The sequence below is a fragment of the Astatotilapia calliptera genome, chromosome 20 (genome assembly GCF_900246225.1).
Source record: "Astatotilapia calliptera chromosome 20, fAstCal1.2, whole genome shotgun sequence".
NCBI classification, from domain to species: domain Eukaryota; kingdom Metazoa; phylum Chordata; class Actinopteri; order Cichliformes; family Cichlidae; genus Astatotilapia; species Astatotilapia calliptera.
In genome coordinates, this window is record NC_039321.1 from 11,651,534 (window position 1) to 11,676,853 (window position 25,320).

Below are 25,320 nucleotides of genomic sequence, written 5' to 3' on the forward strand. Positions count from 1 at the left end.
TGTCTATTGCAGCGGACACATTAGTGGCCCTCTGAGTCTGATGATTGATGACAAGCAGTGGGAAAGCTCCCTGTGGGCAGAGTGGGGGAGTGGAAAATCAGTAGTTTGTCATTTAAATACTATCACCTCACAGAAATATGTTTGCTGTGTGTGAGCCTGTGCACTAGGTGTGGAGTTCACTGACTGTGGTGCTAAAAACCTCCAGCAGCACTAAACCTGTACTATGGGACAGAAAAACTGAAAAAAATACCATCCAAGATTTTGCATCAGCTGCTGTTTCATGTACTTGTTGCTTGGCCTGCTGGTGCCCATCCATAGGATAACCAAGCTGTAGAGGAAACCTTCTTCAGCTTGATGGCTCCAAGGGCTGGGCCATACCCTACCGTTCACTTTTTTTTTTTTTTTTTATTGAAAGAAATTTTCTTTTTTTTTTGTTATTCTCTTTTTATTAAACAACCTATATAAACACAAATAATCCAAAATAAACATATAATCAAGAATAGACGTAAATAATAAAAAAAAATAAATAAATAAAAATAAGAAAAACAGACGGGTGTACCCTCTAGTGTGTATGTACTCGCACACACATATTCACTCACACACCCATATTCTTAAGCATACATACACATACCTACTTACATATGTGTTCACTTGTAGTCTCATACATACTAACATATACATATAAACACATAACGATTCAGAAATGTGGCATATATAGTTACAGAGATTCAAACAAGATCGGGTCTCCTTAACCGGATGTAGTGTTTCCATTTACCCCAAATTTCACTAAATATATCAAACTGGAGTCTTTTAATGAAGGTAATTCTTTCCATTTTAAACATCCCATGTACAGTCTCATGCCAATCACCCAGTGATGGAATTTTCACACTAAGCCATTTCTTGGTAATAATTTTACGGGCAGCCAAACTCAGGATACCATACAACTGCTTAGACATTTTATCTACATTTACTGAGTATAAATATCCAAACAAAAGTTCGTCCCAATTAAAGGGAAGCTGCATACCAAAAATAATCTGCAACTCAGAGTGGATCAATACCCAAAAAATGTTGATCCTTGGGCAAGACCAGAACAGATGAAAATGTTTTACTCCTTGGGCCCCACAATTTCTCCAGCAATTAGAGTGATTAAAATAATGTTTACTTTGTGCAGGGGTAATAAAAAACCTACTGATACTCTTCCAACCGTAACATCTCCATGTATTAGAACTAGAAATTCTCCACTGAAAAGCGCACTGCTCATACCAAATGTTATCTGATATTGCTATATTTGTTTCATTTTCCCATTTTTTTTTGATGTAGGTAGTATTCCACTTCTTAACCTCTTGTATACCCTTGTACAATCTTGAAATCACCTTAAGGCCTGTGTCAGCCTGATAAGCCTTGACAAATATACTCAGAACAGGTAAAGAAAAAAGATCTGTTCTCTTAGGTATAAAATTATATAGATGATGCCTAATTTGTAAGAACCTAAAAAAGTCCGTTTTACTTAACTGGTATTGATCTTTTATTGATTGGAAGTCCCTAAGAATTCCCTTATCGTAAAACATACAATATGCCGTTAAACCTTGTCCAGACCATTTTTTATATCTTACGTCTAATTCATTAGGTAAAAAATCACTGTCAAAAGCGCACCATCTTAAAATCCTAACCTCTTCAATCCAATCATTCTTATTAAGAAATTGTAACCAGAGTTTTAAAGGTAGGTTAATCCATTGGTTTCCTTGATGAATTTGTTTTTTAATAAGTGTCACATCCCCTAGAATTGCCTGAATTGGAGAATCTTTTAAGGTCACTGTTTCTAGTTCTTTCCATCTCGCTTGATAATCTACATTACACCAACACACTAATGTCCTCAATTGAGCAGAAATATAATAGTCTTTCAAACATGGGAACCCCAACCCTCCTTTGTCTTTAGCCAACTGAATAGTTTGGTACTTAATCCGTGGTTTTTTCCCCTGCCATATAAACCTAGAGATTATTTTGTCCCATTCCCGAAATTGTTTGTCAGTTATTTCTACAGGGAGTGTTTGGAATAGGTAGAGCATCCTGGGCAAGATATTCATTTTAACTGTATCTATACGTGATTCAAAATTTAAAAATGGTAATAAATTCCATCTTTTAATATCCTCATTTATTTTATAACTTAAAGGATTAAAGTTTGCATTGTATATCTTAGACAGATCTTTAGTAATATTTACTCCAAGATACTTCATCTGCTCCGTTTCCCATTTCAAATTGGCTTTAGCCTTAATTTCATAATTGGGCTCATAGTTAAAAGTTAATATCTGAGTCTTCGATATATTTAGTTTATAACCTGATATTGAACTAAAGATCTCCAGAAGTGACAATAGCTTGGGGAAAGTAGTGTTTGGATTTGTCAAATAAATCAAAATATCGTCAGCAAACAAGGAAATCTTATGCTCTCGACCCCTAATCTTGACTCCAGTAATAGTATTGCTTTGTATTACACTTTGACTCAGGGCCTCTATGAAGAGAGCAAAGAGTGAGGGGCTTAGAGGACAACCCTGACGTGTCCCTCTCTGTAGGTTAAAAACATTTGAAAGCGCCCCGTTAACTTTGATTCTTGCCTTTGGTGATTTATATAATGCTTGTATAATCCTGATAAACGATTGATGGAATCCGAATTTATCCATGACTTTGTATAAAAATTCCCAATTAACCCGATCGAAGGCCTTTTCTGCATCTAAGCTCATAAGGGCCATCTGAATTTTATTTTTCCTAACATAATCAATAACGTGTAGTGTTCGGCGAACATTATCTTGCGTTTGTCTCTGCTTAATAAAACCAGTCTGATCCAAACTAATTATCTGAACAAGAATATTTTCAATTCTTTTGGCAAGAATGTATGTAAATATCTTAAAGTCCTGGTTAAGAACACTAATGGGGCGGTAATTTCCACAGTCAAGCCTGTCCTTTCCTTCTTTAGCTATTATAGAGATAGAAGCCTCATTCCAAGATGGGGGAATTACTCCCGTCTTTAAAATATAGTTGAATGATGTTCTCATCAAAGGAATCAGTACCTCTTTCATTTCTTTATACCAGTCTGATGGGAATCCATCTGGGCCTGGGCATTTATTCGGTTTCAATTTTGTAATAGCTTTTTTAATTTCAAATTCAGATATGTCCTTGATTAGGGTTATATTCTGTTTTTCATTCAACTTTGGTAAGTCGAATGAATCTAAAAAAGATATCATACCTTTAATATCCACTCTAGGTTGTGTATATAGTTCTTTGTAGAATTTTAGGAAGGCTGACTGTATATCTTCAAGTTTATACACAATGTTATTTGTTTGAGGGTCCTTTATTTTATATATTGTATTTTCTAATTGTTGTTTTTTTAATTTATAAGCCAGTAATTTAGCAGATTTGCCTCCTACCTCATAGTATCTTTGTTTTAAAAAAACCATATTTTTTTGTATTTCACTTGAAAAAATTTCATCGATTTCATTTTTCTTCTTTTGTATTTCTACTTGTAAGTTTGTAACTGCGCTTATTTTATGGGCATCTTCAAGATATTGTAGTTGTGTCTGGAGTTTTCTTAAATGCTCATTTCTCTTCTTTTTTAAATTAGCGCTGTAACCTATGAGTTTTCCTCTTATCACTGCTTTTAGGGCGTCCCATAGAATACTTGGGGAAACTTCTTCATTATTATTTTCCGCTATATAATCTATTATATCTTGACTAATTTGTTCTTTCATCGTGCTTAGAATACTTGTATTTAATCTCCAGGATGTAACTCTTCTTTCGTATCCAAGCACTACTTCCAGGTACAATGGGGCATGGTCTGATAAATCCATCACTCCTATCCTGCAATTGATCACCCTGCTAAAATCTTTTTGGTACATAAAAAAATAATCCAATCTAGAATAAAATGAATGAGGGTGAGAAAAAAAGGTATAATCCTTCTTGTTGGGGTTTAGTTCTCTCCATACATCTATGAGCCCTACGTCCTTTAAGATTAATTTGATGTTTTTGGTTGTTTTATTCAATCCCGGAGCGTGTGGGTTTGATGAGTCAAAGAAATTTTCATATACAAAACAAGTCAAGGAAACAGACCAGAATTGTAACAATTTACATTATAAAGATGGTGCAGCAAGTCATCATAACTTTACAGGGAGAAAATAAAAGTTTCTAGGGTCGAGTAATAAGGAACATAGACCTTTTGACATAGGAAGGAAAATTAGAATAGCAAGTATTTTGTGATTTTACAGTATAGTACAGCAGTTTTTTTTGTTCATATTTGAAATAAGCTTAAGTCACTTAAAATATTGACAAAAGTAATTCAAGGAGACAGTAAACATAGGAGAGGCATTCTTCCACTTACATAAATGAATAAAAAACTTACATAGTACTATTACAAAATTGACAACATCTGAGATTTCAGAATCCAGATTGTCCATAAAGTAAAGAATATCCTTAGATGTGAAGGCAGGTATATTGGAAATTCTGAGTGAAACCCAACAGTGTATTTCAAACCAAAAAGCATTAACATACTGACAAGTAAAAAATAGATGCTCTAGTGTTTCTGGATCGGAAGAACAGAAAGCACAAGAGTCGGCCTCAAAATTAAACCTTTTATACAGGAGTTCTCCAACTGGATAAATGCCGGATATGATTCTGAAGTGTGTTTCTTTCATTTTAGGCACAAGTGGGTATTTTAGGTAAAAAGAAAATGACTTTTCTTTCAACATGCTATCAAGGTCATGTCTGACATTGACATTGTAGTTGCAGAATACCATTTGCTTAAAGGTATTAGAGATTAACTTATTATTAAATTGTTTGTCCTTTATTGAGGTATTACCTATCGTCAGTGAAGGTAAGCATGTTCTTATTAGTGAATACTTTAAAGTATTTACGATAAGATTTAACAACGGTGTGGGTAGTGCTTTACAAATCTTATTATAATTATTAAATGAAATGTCTATTTTATACTTATCAATAAATTCTTCATAAGATAGCAAGTTTCCATTTTTATCAAGCAGATCAACAACAAAACATACACCGCTATCATACCAGTCTGATTTAAATAAGGACTTCTTATTGATGACTATAACCCTATTATTCCACAACACAGAATTGTGAGGTGAAAAATTGTGGGTGAAAATTAGTTTCCCAAAATTCAAAGCTTGCTTATAGAAACTAGACAACTTAAGAGGAATCTTAGACATTTCTTTATCACATCTGAGCAGAAAATCCAACCCCCCGACCTTATTAAAGAGTTTGTTTGGAATATGGTACCACATAGATTGAGGATAGGAAATGCAGTCTTTTATCCATCTGAGCCTGAATGCAGCAATAATGGATTCAAAGTCTAAAGCTTTCAAGCCCCCATTTTCATAGTCTTTAACTAATTGTGATTTGCGTATATAATGTGTTTTATTCTTCCAGATAAAGCTGAATATAATAGAATTGGACAGCTTAACCATTTTAGGAGATGTAAAAATTGAATAACAGGGGTATATGAGTCTTGCTTTAGACAGTAAGATACGACCTAATATGGATAAATCATGTGTTAACCAATGATTAAATATTTTTTTAACTACATTTAATCTAGGAGTTATGTTATTATTCTCTCGATCATTAGTATTTTTACTGATTATTAAACCAAGGTATTTTACCTCCTCTTTACTGGAATATTGTTAATAGTACTGTGATTACAGCTGTGTACAGCTAAGATTTCACATTTTTTAAGGTTTAGTGTTAAGCCGGATGCTTTTGAGAATGAAAGAATTTTATTAATTGCAGTAGAGACCATATTTACATTCCTCAGAAATAAGGCAGTGTCATCAGCAAATTGACTAATTTTAAATTCTTTATCAAGAATGTTTATGCCTTCCAGATCTGAAGAGAGTTTGATATAAATGGCAAGCATTTCTGCTGCAACAATAAACAATAACGGGCTAATAGGGCATCCCTGCCGAATGCCACGATTATTTTTAAAACTATTAGAAAACCCTTGATTGAGTGCAATACTACTTGTCATATCTCTGTACAACATTTTCACTACACTAACAAATCTGGGACCAAAATCCACAGCCTCCAGAGCTTTAAATAAAAAATTATGCTCCAAAGAATCAAAAGCTTTAAAGAAATCAAGAAATAAAATAAGGCTATCATGAGGAATTAAATGATTGTAATCCAACATATCTAATACTAAACGGGTATGATGATGGATATGACGTCCTTTTATAAAGGCTGACTGTGTCTCATCTATTATTTGAGTTATTCCTGTTTTTAATCTGTTGGCATAGACATGAGCTAACAATTTGTAATCACAGCAAAGAAGTGTGATAGGTCTCCAGTTATCTAAAAGAATAGAGTCCTTGTTTGGTTTAGGAAGTAAAGAAATTATTCCTCGTTTCAGTTGGAGATAGCATCTGATTATTTACACATTCATTAAACACCTCTAGTAATAGATCTTTAATGTCACTCCAGAAATATCTGTAAAATTCAATCGTGATTCCGTCGGGACCTGGTGATTTACCACTCGCCATTTGGGAAACAGCAGTATCCAATTCAGTTAAAGTGATTTCAGACTCATTGAGATTTTTAAAGTGTGTGTCAATTTGAGGAATTTTTCCATGGATAGAGCTAAAAAAAGAATAAGTCTCCGAACTGGAATAATTTGTAGTGTAGAGGGCTGAAAAGAACTCGGTAATATAGTTGTTTAGAGTCTGTTGGTCTTCAGTCAGGGTATTATTAATTTGTAACTTCATTATAGTTTTTTTTTGTTTGTCTAGTTTTCTCCAGGTTAAAGAAATAAGAAGAATTATTTTCCCCCTCCTCAATCTATTTAGCCCTTGAACGAATGAAGGCACCTTTTGCTTTGTCTGTATAAAGTTCATCTAGTTTGTACTGCAACTGGTTTAGTTCTATAGAGTTTTCCTCTGTCAGATGTGATAAATTGCACAATGAACTTATTTTTGCGGTGATTTCAGCCTGTTTCTGTCTCCTTTTATTAGCCATTAATTTTCCTTCTTCACTGGCAATTTTTCTGACATTAAACTTCAACCATTCCCATTTACTAGTAGAAGAAAAATCCTCCATTGCTTTTACCTCTCCTATTAAGAATTTAATTTTTATACAAAAAGATGAGCTTCTTAAGAGGTTACTGTTAAACTTCGAGTGAGAATTCTTCGGTTCTGATAATCTATTATCCGGGGAGATTGAAAGTGTTATGGCACAATGGTCAGTAACAGGGGAGTGAAGAATCTTACAGTTGGATGATAGGGGGAAGAGACTACCAGTTATTAAGCAATAATCCAGTCTTGAGCATTGAGAGCGCTCAGAATTACTCCAGGTGTAATGCAGTTTTTCTGGGTTTAAGTTACGCCAGATATCGATTAGGTTGAGGGTGCAGGAGAAATCCATTATTATTTGGTTAAAATGAGAAGAGTTATATTTAGTTGGAAATCTATCCAGTTTTTCATCTGGTACCATATTAAAGTCACCTGCAACAACGACTTTTTCAATTGAATAAATGATCTTCCATTTTTCTATCATTTTTTTCAAATCAGAAATTAATTTCCGGTTTTTAGCTCTATTGTTGAACCCATAAACATTTACTAAAATGTACTTAGTATCATCCAACTCTATGTTAACCATTAACCAATGACCTTCCTCATCACCTTTATGATCAATAACTCTTCCATTAAAACGATGTAGAAAAATAGCCACTCCTGCTGAATGAGAGGTACCATGAGATAAATAAATATCACCGCTTCCCCACTGCTTTCTCCAAAATATATGATCATCTTTACTACTGTGTGTCTCTTGAAATAAAAACCAATTTGTGTTAGGCTGTTCCTTACAAAAAAGAAAAATCGCTTTACGCTTTATGTTACTTCTTAAACCTCGAACATTTAAAGAAAATATTGAAAGAACCATTGAATATAGCTTGAAAGTGCTGTAATAACTAGAGTAGGGCAATGGAACGTTTTACCTCCTATTAACTAATAAACCCAGTGAAAGTTAAGGACCATTGAGCAAGTTACCGGCTTAAATTTAGTTGAACAGTTATACCTTCTTATCTAGGTCGTTATAAAGTTCTTTCATTCTTTGATTTGACGACCATCGATGACAGCATATCCGTCCTTCAGGAAAGCTTTGAGCCCTCTGCTCCTTGCCTCCTCCACCCTCGGCCACAGACATTTGCGGGCTTTGTCTGTCTTCCTTACAAAAGTCCTCTCTAAACCGAATCTTCTTCTCCTTGCAGAACTACGCCTCCTTGGACATCTTCCACACTAGGTCTCGAACAGTTCTCATGGCAAACTGTATGACAATCAGCCTGGGTTTGTCACCAACTCGTCCCTTCTGACCCAGCCGGTGCACTGTATCCACTGTGTTGTATAGCTGCTCGGCGTTCGCAGAAATGATCTTGGTCAGAATTCTGATTATTTCTTCTCTCATGCTTTCCCCCTCCTTTTCAGGAACGCCAGTTAGCAGCAAAGACCATCTCTGTTTGTATCTAGCATGCTCCAGACACATTTCCCGAAGAGCCTCGTTCTCTTTTTTCAGCGTCGCCATCTGCGTTTTAATACGTTTCACATCTTCCACCACAGATTTAATAGCTTCCGTATTAGCATCCACAGACTCCTTTACTTTTCTTACAGCGTCTGTGTTTTCTTGCAGCTGGAATTCATAATTCTTTAAATGTTCACTTTGGGTGTCGAATTTACATACCAGTTTTTGGATAGCGTTGAGGAGAACTGTGTTTGAAACTTCGTTTTGCGTCTGTGATTCGTTAGCCTTCATTTTCTTAGGATTTGGACTGTGAGATTATTCTGTTATCATATGTTATCTTATATTTGTAGTTAAAATAGTTGAATTATGGTAACTGCTGTAGGTCATATAATATCCTTTCGTCTAGATTGTGTGCTGTGTATGTAGCTTAGTTTCCATTATATTTTTGGGTTAAAAGAATGTGACCATTTTTGGATTTGTTAGACAGGTGTACATTACCCTGTACCCTTGATCTACTGTGAATGTGTTACACTGTTTCTTGACATTTCAGACTGCTAAATCATGAAGAGAATGTTGTGTGTAGAGGACCTTGTGCCGATAATAGAAGAAACAGACCACATTCCATACCCCCACCTTTACAGAGAGCAGAAAGACAGGGAGCCGAGGTCATAACTTAGGCGCCATAACAGAGAAAGAATGTGAATGTTTAGGCTCTTACGACTAGGTGGGGGCCACTAGAGGCTATAAGAAGCTGAGTAACCAGTCACCATTTTGAGATTTGCTGTGACCCTCTGCATGCATGTCTCCCCATCCGGATGGTTTATGCTCATTGTATGGAAATAAATGATTGTTGATTGAGCATTTATACACCGAGTATTGTCCTTCCTTCAGCCCAAAGATTCAAAGAATTGGGAGATCTTAGCAGGACTTTTAACCGGTGTGTGGTGTCGATCAGCTTGCGGTCTGTCTTGTGATAAGTCGTGCTGCTGATCCATCCATTCAATATCTTCTTCGTCGCACGCCTGTTGAAGAGCCGCTAGGTGGTAGCCATGATCTTTGTTAATGTTAGCCATTTCGCCGCTTCGGAGAAGGTGGCCGAGAATGACGGAGAGAAACACAGGGAGGACGTTTTTGAGTTTTAGAGATGAAGTATAACTAGTCTGCTTCTAATTCCGGTTTACTTGATTGCGGTCAAGACATAAAGGAGGTTCTTTTCAGGAAAAGCCTCGGAGCCCACTCAAGTTGAACCGCTCACTCCGCCATCTTCCCAGAATATCCTACCGTTCACAGTAATATCGGTATAATGTTGGGCAATGATAGGAAAATGAAATATCGCGATAGAATATGGGTAAAACGCGCATGCGCAGTGCCTTTGTTTTCATACGCACATGGCGGAAAAAGCATGACGGCAACGGAGAATGTGAAGGGCGAACGTGGATCGTTGAATGAAACGGATGATCAACTGGTCTCTGAATGCTATTGACACCCTTTTCTCAACGAGAATCTGGGCTCGGGAGAGCCTGAGTGCCCTGGAGGGACTTTCCCTGCCGGATACACGATGGACGGGTGGCAGAACTGGAGGATCATGTGCCTGGCGGGACTGTTGATCGAGGACGCTGAAGATATCTACCTATTCGGAACCATGATAACAGGGTTCATGCTGATCGGAGTTGGCTTAGCCCTGGTTTATCGGAGAAATAAGAGAGCGGAACCGGCTGTTCAAACCCCCCCCAAGGCTGCCCACTGGAATTGAAATGGAACGAGGCGCAACCTCTCACAACGAACATAATATGGTCAACACCTTAGAGACGCTTGCAGCTGCTGTGAAGGCTCAAAACAACACCATTGAGCGTATGAGGGGAAACATCAGAGAGAGGCCTGCTCAAAATGAGACCCTTGAGCGACAGTTGGAAAACATCGCGGAACGGATCACTGCAGTTGTGAGGTCTCGGAATCAAAAGAACGATAACACCATGGAACAGAAGTTTGATACCATCATGGGGAGGCTCGCGGCTCTCCAACGGGAGATCGAGAGGCCAGTGTCGGAGTGTTAAAGAGCAGCCTGAAAAATTCTCCTGGGCTGCTCGCATGGAAATGAACAAAACCAACATAAACATTGCGGATCCCCATCACGGCGCCAGCTGCAGGCCCAAGGCTGGAGCCGAACAATCACTCCCTGATAATGACTGTGTTACGGCTATTCTTCCCATCCCATGCAAGGACACCTGGATTGGCTGGAGGACTGTTTACTTAGCCTGATAGGCCGAAGGACACTGTCTCAGCTAAACTATGGACACGCACACACATACACTTACACTGATAAGCACTCACTCATCCCCCCTCCCTTTCCAACGCCTTCGATGCTTGTGCCCTACCGGTGAAGATAGCAGTCAACTGGACCAGCACAGATGCTGCAGGACCGGATGCGCTGTCTACACCGGCTCTCTCTCACCCTTTACCCGCCCCTGTTGCTTGTCTTGTGTTTCTATGGTGTATTGATAGTCATGTGCTTTTGTGCTGAGGTGTTTTTTCTGTTATCAAACTGTTCTCCCACTAGGAGCTCAGTCTGAGTGGAGTTTTTTTTCTCCTCCTCTTACCTCATGTAGTGTATTTTCGTTGTTTTTTCCTATCAGCCTACCTTTCTGACATGTCTGCCCAATGTGATGTTTGTGTAAAGTTGGTCAGAAGGTTCCTTTGTAAGTGCGCATGCGCCATTAGCGTGCTGCTCGCTGTAACCCTAATTTCCCTCGGGATGAATAAAGTATTCTGATTCTGATGAACCAGAATTGGCTTGTAAAATTGCTGCAACTTCAGTGTGGAACTGGTTTGGCTTTCGTCCATCAGATACACAACAAAGCACTATTTTTGGTAGAGCATGCTAGCGGGCTGTCGTTATTACCGTGTTTTTTGGAAAATACGGCACACTTAAAATCAATCCTTTGATTTTTCTGAAAGTCGACAGTGCCCCTTATAATCCCGTGTGCCTTATGTATGAACTCTGGTTGTGTTTACTGACCTCGAAACGATTTTATGTACACAGCGCTCGAAAATCTGTCAAATGTTTTAGTACGACTTTGCTAAGCTACGAACCCGCACCGCTAGATGGATTGTCGGAGCATTACAGCTACCGTAGGCAGGAGCCTCGCGGAGTGATACGTACTGTGCTTCAACATAATATTACCATTGTGTGTGTGTATAACCTCTCTTTAAGTTTTGTGGATATTATACATGGTTATGCTGAGGCTATATCGGCCAATTTCCACTGGAAATGCCTTTTGGGTAAACTGTCAGCAAGGAATTTGCATTTGCACTGTTAAATTTTATATAACTTTAATGCACATAAAATACAGCTGTTTGTTTAAGTGAAAATACATAGATGTTTTTTTGTTTGCACTAATAAAATTGTGATGTTGTAAAGTATTTTGTCTAGTGTCAATTATATCATCAGTTATATCGTTATCGCAAATTTTCAAATGTATATCGTGATAAATATTTTTAGTCATATCGCCCTGCTCTAATGGCTCCCCTCACCTCTGGTGTCCACCATTTGCTTGGTGCCTGTCTATGATGTACTGTAAGGGACATTATTATTGAAACGCTCTCACACACAATACATGAGCACGGACACACTCTGGATCTTCCCATATCGAAAAAAAATAGAAAAACTTAAAAGACTTGCATAAGATTTGGCTTACTTCATCTAGTGAATCATATAAGGCTTATATGATTTACTCATAAAAGTGGCCACTTTCATATATTGTTTTAGTAAGTATCCAAAACATACAAGTTTCATTTATATACATTTCCAAGGGCTCTTATATCTGTTTTCACTCTTGTATGCTTTTCATACAAGTTTCACACAAGACAGATACAAACTTTATAAGATTTATATATATCTTTTCCATATGGGTTGTCCTGTCATATGATCTGCCTGTCACTAACCTGGAGATTTGTGAGTGTGCACTTTCAGATCATATGCCTGTGTTATTCAACGTTGTTTTTAAACATACTGCAGTTAAATCTGGCAATTCTGCTCGGCGCTGTCGGGTTATTAATCCCTCCACTGCCGCACAATTTTCTGTTGCTTTTAATCAGCTCGGTGGCCCTTCTGACTTCGTCTCCTCTGACACAGAAGAGCCTAATTCCTGGTTTTATACTTGCTGTCAAACAATCATAGTCTATGTAGCTCCTTTAAAAACCAGGCAGCCCAAGGCTAAACCCGAGCCTTGGTTTAATGAGAGCACTGGTGCTGTTAAGAGGGAATATCATCGAGCAGAATGGAGGTGGGAAAAGGATTAACTGCAGGTGTCAGGTCCTGACTCTGACCCCTCTGTCTCTGTCCCTTGCACTGCCGTTTTTACTCAGTTTGATTTTGTGACACTCTCCACTTTAGAGGATGTGGTTTGCCGTATAAGGCCCGCAGGTTCCCCACAGGATCCTTTCCCTCCAGAATTCTTTAAAGAAATTTTTCCTAGTATAGGACAGTATGTCCTTGACATTATTAACAGCAGTGTGTCTTCTAGTGTGGTTCCTGCAAATTTCAAACATGCAGTAGTGCAGCCATTGCTTAATAAACCTGGCCTTGATCACACAGTTTTAGCCAATTATAAGCTGCCTTTACTTTCCAAGGTTTTAGAGAAAATTGTTTTTAGTCAACTGAAAGATTTTCTAGATGATAATGGCATCCTTGAGGTTTTTCAGTCAGGTTTTTAAACCCTTTATAGCACAGAATCAGGATTATTAAGGGTTTTTAATGACATCCTTCTGGCATGTGATTCTGGTAACCATGTTGTTCTGGTCTTGCTTGACCTAGCTGCTGCCTTTGACACAGTAGACCACAATATTCTAATTTCTCGATTAAATGATCCTGTGGGTATTGGTGGCACTGCACTTAATTGGCTTAGGTCTTATTTGGCCAAGAGAACTGTCTCTGCCAGCCTTCTCGGTTCCGAATCATCTTCTGTTTCTCTGTCATGCGGCGTCCCACAGGGCTCAGTTTTAGGGCCACTGCTGTTTTTACTGTATTTATTGCCTCTGGGTTCCATCCTTAGAAGACATGGGATCTCTTTTCATTGTTATGCCAATGACTGCCAAATTTTTTTGCCACTAAAGCAGAAGGATGACATCTCCATAAACCCTATCTTGACATGTCTACATGACATTAAAGCCTGGTTGGCTCTAAACATTTTACATTTTAATAAAAATAAAACAGAGGTGTTGGTGTTTGGACCCAGTGGTCCCTCTGACTTCTCCTCTGTAGATTTGGAAGTCTATTTTAAACCTGTTGTTACCGACCTGGGTTTTAAAATGGACAGTGATTTTAAACGTGAAACGCTCTCACACACACTACTGAAACGGTCTCACACACACTACTGAAACGGTCTCACACACATTACTGAAACGCTCTCACACACATTACTGAAACACTGTCACACACATTACTGAAACGCTCTAACACAAATTACTGAAATGCAGTTACACACATTACTGAAACGCTCTCACACATATTTCTGAAACACTCTCACACATACATTACGGAAACGCTCTCACACACATTACTGAAACGCTTTTACACACATTACTGAAACGCTCTCACACACACAATACTGAAACGGTCTCACACACACAATTGAAACGCTCTCATACACAATACTGAAACGCTGTCACACACACTGCTTAAACGCTCTCACGCACAATACAGAAACGCTCTCACACACATTACTGAAACGCTGTCACAAACATTACACATTACGCAGTCACACACACACACAAAAGGAAATTCATGTGACGAAAAAATAAACAGAGTAGATACAAAATGGCTCTGGGAGTTTTAGTGCTCGAACCCTAATAAATTTATTCTATATCTACTTGAAAGTTTCTTTAAAAAAAAGAAACTTTCATGTCTGCACATTTATTAGGAAATGTGCACAGGAGACAGAGCCGGTAGGAAAAACAATACAAGTGTGAGTGTGAGGGTGTTCCATTCAGTCATGATCAATGCAATCCATGAGAGAACTATAAAAACGAGGACAACAGTCAAAGCAACATCAGCATCATCACCAATAACCACAATAATGCCAACAATAATAGCAATATCCACGACCACTGACCCACCATGAACAACCACAATGACTACTGTTTACTTTGGATGACGTGACAAAGATGTGTAATTCCACTTTTTTTCCAGGAGGAAACCTCGGTAAGTGTTAGGAGATATAGGGATAATCATACAATTTCAGACCCAGAAGGATGAGTTATAATTATTCATATCCCAGTGGAAAAGTCATTTTTAACAATAGTTCATTTGCACCTTGAGGCGACTGTTGTTGTGTTTGGCGCTGTATAAATCAAACTGAATTGAATTTAACATGAAAGTTTCTAATGAGGTCGTCTCATTCTTCTGACAGTCTAAACCTTCAGTTTTCACAGTGTCAGATCACCTGGTTTGAAACCGTTTGCTGTCTGATGATCTTGTAGAGATGTTGATAAGGATAAGATGTTTTTTCACTTTTTAATAATGATAACACTGCAGACAGAAATCCTGACAACTGGTATGAGGATTTCTCTAGAAAGCTCAAGATATAAGGGTGGAAGCAGGTAATGACAGTTTACTGAGATGTCAATGCAAGATGAAAGTCTGCCTGAGAAATGTGACATTGATCAGATTAGACGTACCTTTAAAAGAGAAAGCTTGTAGCTGAAGTTTGTTGTTCTCTGAGAATAAGTGTGTGTGTGTGTGTGTGTGTGTGTGTGTGTGTGTGTGTGTGTGATAGAGAGAGTGTGAAACAGAGTACTGAACTCCCTCTTGGCAGCTATAAATAACAGGAACAGGATATTACATCAACAGCTGCAGGAGCACACGACATATTAAGACCAGCGTCACTTTGCATGGTTTGTAATGCCCTTGTGCACTTTAGCATCATTATTACTTTTTATTGCAGGGGAGGGTTCAGTGTGCAGAATATGCATGTGTTTCACAGTTAAAGCCCCAAACACAGTGATGTATAATGTGATGACACTGAAATCTGCAGATGTGCTCCTGCAGTTTTAAAAGAAACCACAGCCGACCAGCGTGTGAGCAGACAGAACCTACGCTGTGGTTCTCTTTCATAGCATTCGTTTCGTGTCTCACTATGGGGAACGCCTCCTGCGTGACCTCATCAGAAGCTCAAATACCATTACGCCAGCCCTTACAGGCTGGCTAGGTGACGCCCATGTCAGGAGGGGCCAGTGCCTCCCTATATAATAGGCTGACATAGCGTCAGATGTCATTCAAAAACCTCTTCTCGCTTCTCACAGAAGCCTGTAGACAACTGTGCTATTGGGTGCTAAAGCTAAACTGTCCACAGATTCGAGTGAACAACTCGGTCGCCGGGCGCTTTGTTCCCAGCTTTTCAGTTGTCCACTAGCATACAAGCAGTAGCAATACTGTTCTGTAGCTAGTGCTGGTGCCAAGTAGCAATACTTTCACCCAGGGAAGTAGCAATATTTCCCGAAAGCGAAGTAGCAACACTTTGCTAATAAAGGTACCCTAGCTTCACCATCAGGTAGCGATACCCTTCGACACTAGCGGTTTTACACATTAGGTAGCAATACCTGTAGAAAAGTAGCAACACTTTTCACCCCACGTTAGCGAGGAATAGCAATATTCTCCGCACTCAGTGTCAGTCTCGCTAACGTGCGCGGCCCTCTAGCTAACCATGGCTACGACGGCCAACGAAGTTGCAAAACTTTGTCCTTGCGGCAAGAAGATTTCTGCCTGGGATACACACCCCGTGTGTGCGGCATGCCTGGGTTTATCTCACGCTCAGGCTGCCTTGACACCCGCACAAGACTGTATCCACTGCGCGGCTTTCCCACGCAAACTACTCCGCCGCAGGTTAGCTCGCCAGGCTAACCTGTCGGGTGGCGACCCTTTGCTGTGTGAGGCTGCTGCGGCGCAAGGAGAAATTGAGATGGCCGATGATTTGGCCGCAACGCCAGGGCCGAGCTGGGCAGAGGCAGACCCTCGGCCCATCGCGACCGCTTTCCCGTCGCTGGAAGCACACGGAGATCGTGTGTTTTTCCCCGATGCTGGAGTCACCTGGGGAGGAGATGCTAACGAGGACGGAGATGAGTCGGCGGACTCGGACCTCCTGCTGTCTGACGACGGCGAGGAGGAAGATTCCACCTCCTTGGCTAGCATCAGCTGGGCTGCAAAGCCCTCGGCTACCGGCGAGATTGAAAAACCGACACCGCCGTCTCCCCTGGATCTCGACATGCAGGACATGTGCAAGCGCGCAGCCGCTAGGCTCAACATCCCGTGGCCCGCCATACAAATAGAGGTTGTAAAGTCTCGTTTTGACGGTAAGAAATTGCCGAAGGCGAAAAAGGCGGGGAAGCATGTGTTGCCTGTTTTTCCCGAGCTACTCGATGAGATAGCGGTGACGTGGAAAGCAAAACCTTACAGCGAGAAACACCCCATCGCGGGGAGCTCCCTGTTGGATTGTGAGGGGATGGAGTCTGTCGGCCTCCGCCAGATGCCACAAGTGGAGCCGTTGGTAGCGAGCCATCTTCACCCGAAGACGTCTCTGTCCTCATCGGCCCCGTCTCTCCCCTCCAAAGCAGACCGCTTCCAGTCTAGCCTTACAGATAAGTGCTACAAGGCAGCGGCTCTGTCAGTAAGAGCCCACAACGCCTCCTCTATGCTAATGGCTTACCAAGCTGAGCTAGAAGAGGACATGACAGCTAACACAGATACCACAGTGTGGGAAGAAATCTGCGTTATAACTGACCACGTCCTCCGCCTCCACAAGGTAGCCATACAGGCTACTGGGAGAGCCATGGGCCTCATGGTTCTTCAGGAGCGGGCACGCTGGCTCGGGCTCACCAACCTGACGACCAAGGAGAAAGAGGAACTCCTCGACACCCCTGTCGTCCCTCAAGGTCTCTTCGGTGCGGCTGTTACATCCATGCAGAAGAGATGTGAGGAGAAAAAGAGAGATGATGAGGCTCTGAAACTCTGCCTGCCGAGGAGGGCCCAGCACGCCACCCCAGCAGCGCCGCGCCAGTCATTCGCGCAGGCAGCGTCTCGCCCGGTCCCCGCTTTCAGGATTCCCAAAGTGCCTAAGACGCAGGCAGCCCCCGAGGCTGCCGGGGCCCCTAAGAATCCATGGACTCAGAAGCAATCTCCCCAGGCCAGACCTCAAGCGGCCCCTCCTCCTCCCCCCGCTGCTGCGATCGTGAGGAGGAAGAAGCGGCCGGCCTGACAGCCTCTCCTCTAGGCGGGAGCGAACCCAGTTTCCCCCCTTCATGGGCCGCCCTGCCGCCTCCCAGCTCCGTTCCAGAGCGAGTTCAACACAGAGTGCTTAACTCGGGCCGGCGTTCCTGTCACCGGACCCGCCAGAGGGAAAGAGAGCCAAAGTTCACAGTATTGTTTCACTAGCACTTATTTCGTGCATTCTGTATTAAAAAGCCCCGACACGCGCATCCAGGCAGTTTGCCGAGGGCGCTGTCGAGTGTTGCAAAACACATTAAAAAAATAAATAAAAAAAGTTGAAAAACAAGAGCAACGTCTGCCATAACGCAGCCCCTGGAGACTCGCGTTTCCACGGCTGTGATGACGCAGATGAGCCCGTCACCTCGCTCGCCTGTGACAGAGGTGATGGGACACCGAAATGGCGTATGGTTCGCGCTGCGACCACAAGGGGGCGCCAAAACGCCATCTTCGGTGGAGTGGCCAGTGAGCCCTCTGTCTCTTCGCATGAAGAGCTGGGCCACCTGTGCTCAGTTAGCATGGGTGTTGAAGACACTGGAATAGGGCTACAGGCTGCAATTCAATGTCGCTCCACCACATTTCAAAGAAGTCATTTACTCTCATGCTCTGGGCGTGTATGCCAGAGGTGTGGACTCGAGTCACATGACTTGGACTCGAGTCAGACTCGAGTCATTAATTTTATGACTTTAGACTTGACTTGAAAAAATGTTCTAAGACTTGTGACTTGACTTGGACTTTTACACCAATGACCTGGGACTTGAATTGGACTTGAACCGGTTTACTTGAAAAGACTTGATATTTCACCCCAAATATAAAATTTAACATGCATATTATATAGAGATTGAAAATGTGACGTCATTCAGGGGTAAACCGCAAAGGATTCTGGGAACTCGTGGCAAGCGGTACTAGCACACGCAGGCTTTCAATTAAAATCAGTCACACAGCGATAAAAAGAAACACAAAAAATGGCAAGAAGCTGTTGTATTATTAACTGCAATAGCCGGTCGCATGACAGCCACGGGAAGCCGAGGGGTAAAGAGATCGGTTGTTATCGGATTACCTCGTTGAAGAGAAATTGTTCGAGCCATGTTTCCGAAGTAACAAAGACGTGACGGATGGCCTGGATTGCAGCCATTCAAAGACCAAATATAACGTCCCAGAACCCTCCAGCTCACAGGTTAGTCTGCTCCAAGCATTTACACGAAGGCAAGTCTTCTGTTGTAGTTAATACGTCATTTTCATAACACAATTGGTGATATAGGTTACAAGCAAGTCTGGCGCTGAACAGAAATTGTCGCGCTATGCTCCTTTATTTATTGTGCATAAACAGTGAATTGTCCTGACACAATATTGCGTTTCGCTTCTGTTATTATGGTACATTGACAAAAACATATACTTTTATTCACAGGATAAAACAGTTGTTTTGTATCACTAATTGCCCAGTACGATTACAGCATACAGTATTATTGTCACTGCTACATTTCTGTAACGCGTACCAGAAATTATTTCCACTACTAATTAATTACCCTTGAGCTCAAAGGTCCTATTAATAAACGGTTAAGGAATGTGTATTTATGACGACAATTTGTGAGACTGGTAAACTTATGATACGTACGATGGTCTTTCGTTCTACACGGTGCATTTCAAGGTCCTGCACCCATCCGTCGGTAAACTGTACCTGGGCTTGTTGCAGTGACCGGAAGTTACTAAACTTCATGAGTGTATGCACTCACTCCAAGAACCGTATAATTATAAATATGCATATAAATATGCTACAATGAGATAGCTGACTTCATCTAACTAGCAAATGTTGTCCAGGCTACGTTGGTGATACAGTTTTTTTTAATGTGTATGATATTTTTGTCATGCGATTTTAAAGCTGGTCCTACAACCGCATCCAAGAATAACATGCAGCGTATCTCAGAACTGTCGGTGAAAATTATTCTTGGAGCTAGGTTTAATTGAGCTGCATTTTAAAGAGGTGCAATTTCACAATTTGTGTATATTTTCTAAGTTCACTATTTTGTCATGTGTTGAGAAAAACACAGATTTTAAAATTACATGGTCTGTATGCCAGTTTTCTCTTGGAGGAAATTTCCACCTTGAGAGACAAAAGAGCTATAGGAGTTGTCCCTCCCAAGGAAATGCACAGCGGATTTTATTCAAGGTATTTCCTTGTGCCAAAGAAAGGGGGGAGGGGGATGAGAGCCATTCTGGATCTCCGTGCCCTGAACCGGCATTGAAGGACATACAAGTTCAGGATGTTGATGCATGCCTCGCTGCTACGGTTTGTACAAGCAGGCGTCTCGTTCACATCGATCGACCTGAGGGATGCTTATTTCCACATCCCCATATATCCCCCACGCCGAAAGTATCTAAGATTTGCTTTCCAGGGGATAGCATAAGAGTGTGTAGCCCTGCCTTTTGGTCTCTCACTGAGCCCGAGGGTGTGTGACGTGCACCGAGGCAGCAGTGGCCCCCGCTCATGGAAAAAGAGCACATTGACGCCAACTCAATGCATTACTTTCATAGGGCTCAGCCCAGACTCCCTCCGGGTGAGGGGGGGCCACCCACGAGGGCAGGACAGTGAATGGGGAATGGGGCCCTCACACGCGCTCCACCCACATAAACTGTCTGGAACTGCTGGTGGTTCACCTGTCGCTAAAACACTTTCTCCCTTGGCTGTGAGGTCATCATGTTTTAGTGAGGTTGGACAATTCCACTGTTGTGGCCTACATCAACAGACAGCAGGGTCTGGGGTCCCCCCAAGTTACACACACTGGCACACAGACTGATAGTCTGGAGCAGTGTCCACCTGCTGTCACTGAGAGCAGCTCACGTGCCGGGGGTCTTGAACTTTGGAGCAGATCTTCTCTCCAGGGGCAACCCACTGTATGGGGACTGGAAGCTTCACCCAGAGGTGGTGAAGCAGATCTGGCTGCGATTCGGTCAGGCGACCGTGGACGTTTATGCATCCAGGGAGAATGCTCAGTGTCCCCTGTTTTACTCGCTGCACGATCAGAGAGCTCCACTCGGGGTGGATGCCCTAGCTCACGAGTGGCCGAGAACCCTCCTCTATGCTTTTCCCAGTGGCCCTCATTTCTCCAACTCTGGCCAGAGTGAGGGGGAGAAGTCACTATATGATCCTGATAGCCCCGCACTGGCCAGGGAAGCACTGGCTGGCGGTGATTTTTCAGCAGCTGTGCTTGGCTGTTACCACTACGCAGAGACCTCCTGTCTCAGACACAGGGGGGAATATTCCACCCCCACCCAGAGAGGCTAGCTCTATGGGCTTGGCCCGTGGGTGGTTTAACCTGAACACGGTGGGGCTCCCTCATAGTGTTATCGACACTATTCAGTGTTCTGGGGCATCGTCTACTAGGACGCTATATGAGCACAAGTGGCGTGTGTTTGAAAGCTGGTGCTTAGAATCACAGGCCATCCCTTTTCAGTGCTCTGTGGCTGTGATTCTGTCACTTCTTCAGGCCCTGATTAATAGGGGTAAAGCCTTCTCCACCATCAAGGTGTATTTGGCAGCAATTTCAGCCTGCCATATTGGTTTTGAGGGAAAGACTGTTGGCCAGCATCCCTTAATATGCCGTTTCATGAAGGGTGCACGGCGTAAATTGCCTACGTCTAGGCTGTTGGCTCCATCGTGGGACCTTCCCACAGTGTTGGCTGCGCTCTCCTGTTGCCAATTTGAACCCCTGGAACAGGTTGGGTTAAAATTTCTGTCCTTGAAGACGGCTCTATTAATTGCTTTAGCTTCTGCTAAACGTGTGGGAAAGATCCACGCTCTCTCAGTGCATCAGTCATGCATTCAGTTCTCCTCGGATAATATGAGGGTCAGTATGCGGCTCACCCTGCCTTTGTCCCGAAGGTTGTCGGCACATGTTCACCAATAGAACTGCCGGCCTTTTGCCCACCGCCTTTCTCCTCAGAGGAGCAACAGCGGCTGCATACCTTATGTCCAGTCCGTGCTCTGCGCATTTACATGGACCGAACCCAGAGTGTCAGACAAAGTGACCAGCTGTTCGTGTCCTGGGCTAAACCACATATGGAAAAGCCTGTGTCTAAACAGCGCCTCTCCCATTGGATTGTAGGAGCAATTGCCCTGGCCTATACTAGCAGGGGCCTTCAGCCCCCTGCTGGCTTACGTGCACATTCCACTAGAGGTCTGGCGACCTCATGGGCTCTCTTTAGGGGAGTTTCTATTCAGGAGGTGTGTGCAGCTGCATGCTAGACTTCACCTCATACATTTGCTAGGTTTTACAGGTTAGATGTGACAGCACCTAACCTAGCGCGTTCAGTCCTCCGTGCAGGTTCTTCCCGGGTGGGGGCCTCTCCCCTGTGAAGTGCTGTTGGGGACAGTTGTCTTCTTAACAGGCATGTCTGGCAATCCGGGAGTCAGTATTTCTCCCATAGTGAGACACGAAACGAATGCTACTCAGAGAACCGGGGTTATATACATAACCTTAAGTTTTTACTAGTATTTGCCTGACAACTTAGATTAGATTAAAACATTCTGACATGCAAATGAAGAGCTTCTGTGATATTGTGTAATATTATGTTACATGTTAAAACATGACATATATTATTAAAATACAATATTACTGGGGGTCTTTGGTCTGATGTTCTTACCCGTATTTACACACTGTAAGTGTATATGTATGTGTATGTTTGTATGTGTATATGTGTGTGTATGCATATATAACTATGCATATCTGTTGGAGGGTTACTGAGTTACAAAACCTTACTAATACTTAACTAATGCTTAACAGTGTGAAATGGTTGTAAAGTGCTACCAAATAAAGCCCAACTGTCACTATCAAAGCCTTTAGGGCTCATTCTTTCAGTTTAGCCAGTGGCTTCTACATACAGAGCTGATGGAACAGTAACTAAATAAACTCAATAATCACTGTCAGATGCCAAGTTAACACTAAGTTAAAAACTTGTTATACATTGATTCTAAATGTATGGATTCACTAATCCCTTAAAATATTATTCTCACTCTCAGATCACGTGCTAATTCACACACCAGAATGTGCACAGGACTCCAAATGCGTACATGCCATGATCCCCCGGTCTGTGAATAGGACTGAGGGACCGTGAATATATGTCTGCCTGTCGAGTATGTGCCCAAGACCAGAGGAGAGGAAGAACAGAGCTCATATTAAAGGTAGTAGTACTTAATAAACTTCAAATTTAAAAATTACATGTAATGTTATCATTTTCATTCACATAGTCGATCTCTATAGAAGGTGTTTTGATTACATCTCAAGTATTGTATTAAATTATAATGTTTAAATGTTCTATATAAATTATACATTTTCACATTGTGAAGTCTCCTGCAAACTGACGTAGACTAACTTTGTTAATCAGTCATGAAAACACTCCGTAGCTTTGTGCTGGATAAACAGGTTAGCTTGCAGTATTATGCACATATGTATGTATATTCTCATTTATGTATTCTAATCTTATTCCCGTATTATTTTATTATTATATTCATATAACACAAAGTTGAATTACACTCTGATGGCTTTATCAGAGCGTAACTTAGGGTCGGTATCTTGCCCATGCAGACTGGAGTAGCTAACGATTGCACCACCGACCTTAGTAGATAACAGATCTACCTGCTGAGCTACAGTCACACAGCATGTAAAAAACATTAACTGCTAACACAGACACCGTTTTCTGCATCTCAGCAGCAGCAGGCCCTTCCTAACCCAGTTTGTCTCGTGTGACGTGTTGACAGTCTCGGTGCTCCCTGACACTGATCCTGCTGGAGGAGTGGAACCTCACACTTGCCATAGATATTCCCTCATTTGGTGTTCTGATGATGACAATGCTGTGCACATCAGTCCACAATATTCAAAGGGTGTTAATTTTGGAAGAGACCAGTCCCATAGCCAGATGAGTTTTATATTGAAAAGCAGTGAAAATGAATGAAAAAAGCAAAACTAACTACCACATTCCCATGCTGAAGGGTCTAGAGTTGATATTTGTTATATAATTTGTCACACATCTATATGTTACCCTAGATCTAGATTGGCCTTGGCTGTCCTGTGAGGATAGAGTGTTTATACTTAGATCCTCTTGCTTTCTAATTGGACTGGCAACTAAATATAAGTATCTTATACTTAAGATACTTACTAAACTCTGCACCTTTTCTGTGCACTTTGAATTTACATGTGCTAGTGGTGTTGCCAAATCCACAAGCTGCATTTGTGTAATGGATGTGATTGCAAGCCAACTTCATTCTGGTTGATGGCAAATCAACAGGACAGAGCAGGAGGTTGTTGAAGCTTGAGTGAACATACACACTGCTCAATGAATGCATTCAGGCCCACTTTACAGCTGTAACAAACAGGAAAAGGTCTCTCTCTTAATTTCATAAAATGCAATTTCATTGCATGTGACTGTTTTACGGATGTCAGTTTATCTTTGAAATTCAAACATTTCCTAAAATCTGATTAAAAAGGAGATGTATATGGGGAAAAGGCCTGGGTTGCAGTTCTGCTCTTATTCAGCCCAAAGCTGTTCTATCTGGTTCAAGGGGCCAGTCAAGTTGACATCCATGTCTTTACGGACCTTGGTTTGTGCACTGGTCCACAGTTATGTCTGAACAGAAAAGGGCTATCCACAAACTGTTCCCACAAAGCTGGGAGCATGAAACTGTCTAAAATGTCTTGGAATGCTGAAGAATGAAGGGTTCCTGTCACTGGAACAGAGGGGCCAACTCCTGAAGCACAGCTCCACACCATAAACCCCCCTCCACCAACCTTTACACTTGGGTAGAGTGTACACTTGCAGTTACACTTGCAGTTAGACACATACTGGCAACTGCTAAACCCAGACTTGTCCATCAGGAGAAGCGTATCATTCCAGACCTGCCACTTCATGACTGAGTTGCCCTTTTCCCTGTTGGCCCAGGGAAAAGGGTAACACTACCTGGGTCTGGGTGCAGTTTCCCCCTCCAGGGGCAAGGGTACCTAGACCTGGGGTATAGAGTACGCTTGGGGAGTGTGATTGTGTGTACAGTGTCTCTTTATGTCTGTCTCCACAATGGGTGAGTGTTGAGTAATTGCATATGAGAGCATGAGGGTGGGAATGGATGTTTGTATCTGTGTGTGCCTGTATGTCTGTGTCTATATGTCAGGTTGGGTATCAGACGCCACATCTCTAGGGACATCTCAGGCCCTCCAAGGTATGGAGGCCTATCTCCCCCCACCACTTCCCCTGCCGGTGGCAGACGCTCTCAGACATCGGTTAGTTGGTGGTTCTTTGTGTCTGGGGATGGGCGTCCAGGTACACACCGGCTCACTCCTTCGTGGCTGCTTGTCGGGGCCTGGAGCCTGGGGCTCGCTCGGGGTGGGCTGCCCTCAGCCTCTTGGCCTGGGGCTCGGTCACTCTGGCACAGCTGGCTGCCGGCGGAGCTCACGGGCACGTCACTGCAACCCACCCTGGCTTCTGCTCCGCGGCTGCTGAGTGACCCCTCATCTGGGGCTCTCCTCAGCTCTTTCTGGGATAGTGGCGTGGCTGCCCCTCTGTTGGTCTTC

At 42.0% G+C, this 25,320-nt stretch overlaps 1 pseudogene; it reads left to right on the forward strand.

The window, feature by feature from the left end:
• The first annotated feature begins 18,103 nt into the window (after positions 1–18,103).
• Positions 18,104–24,722, forward strand: LOC113013749 (uncharacterized; annotated as a pseudogene).
• Positions 24,723–25,320: the final 598 nt, after the last annotated feature.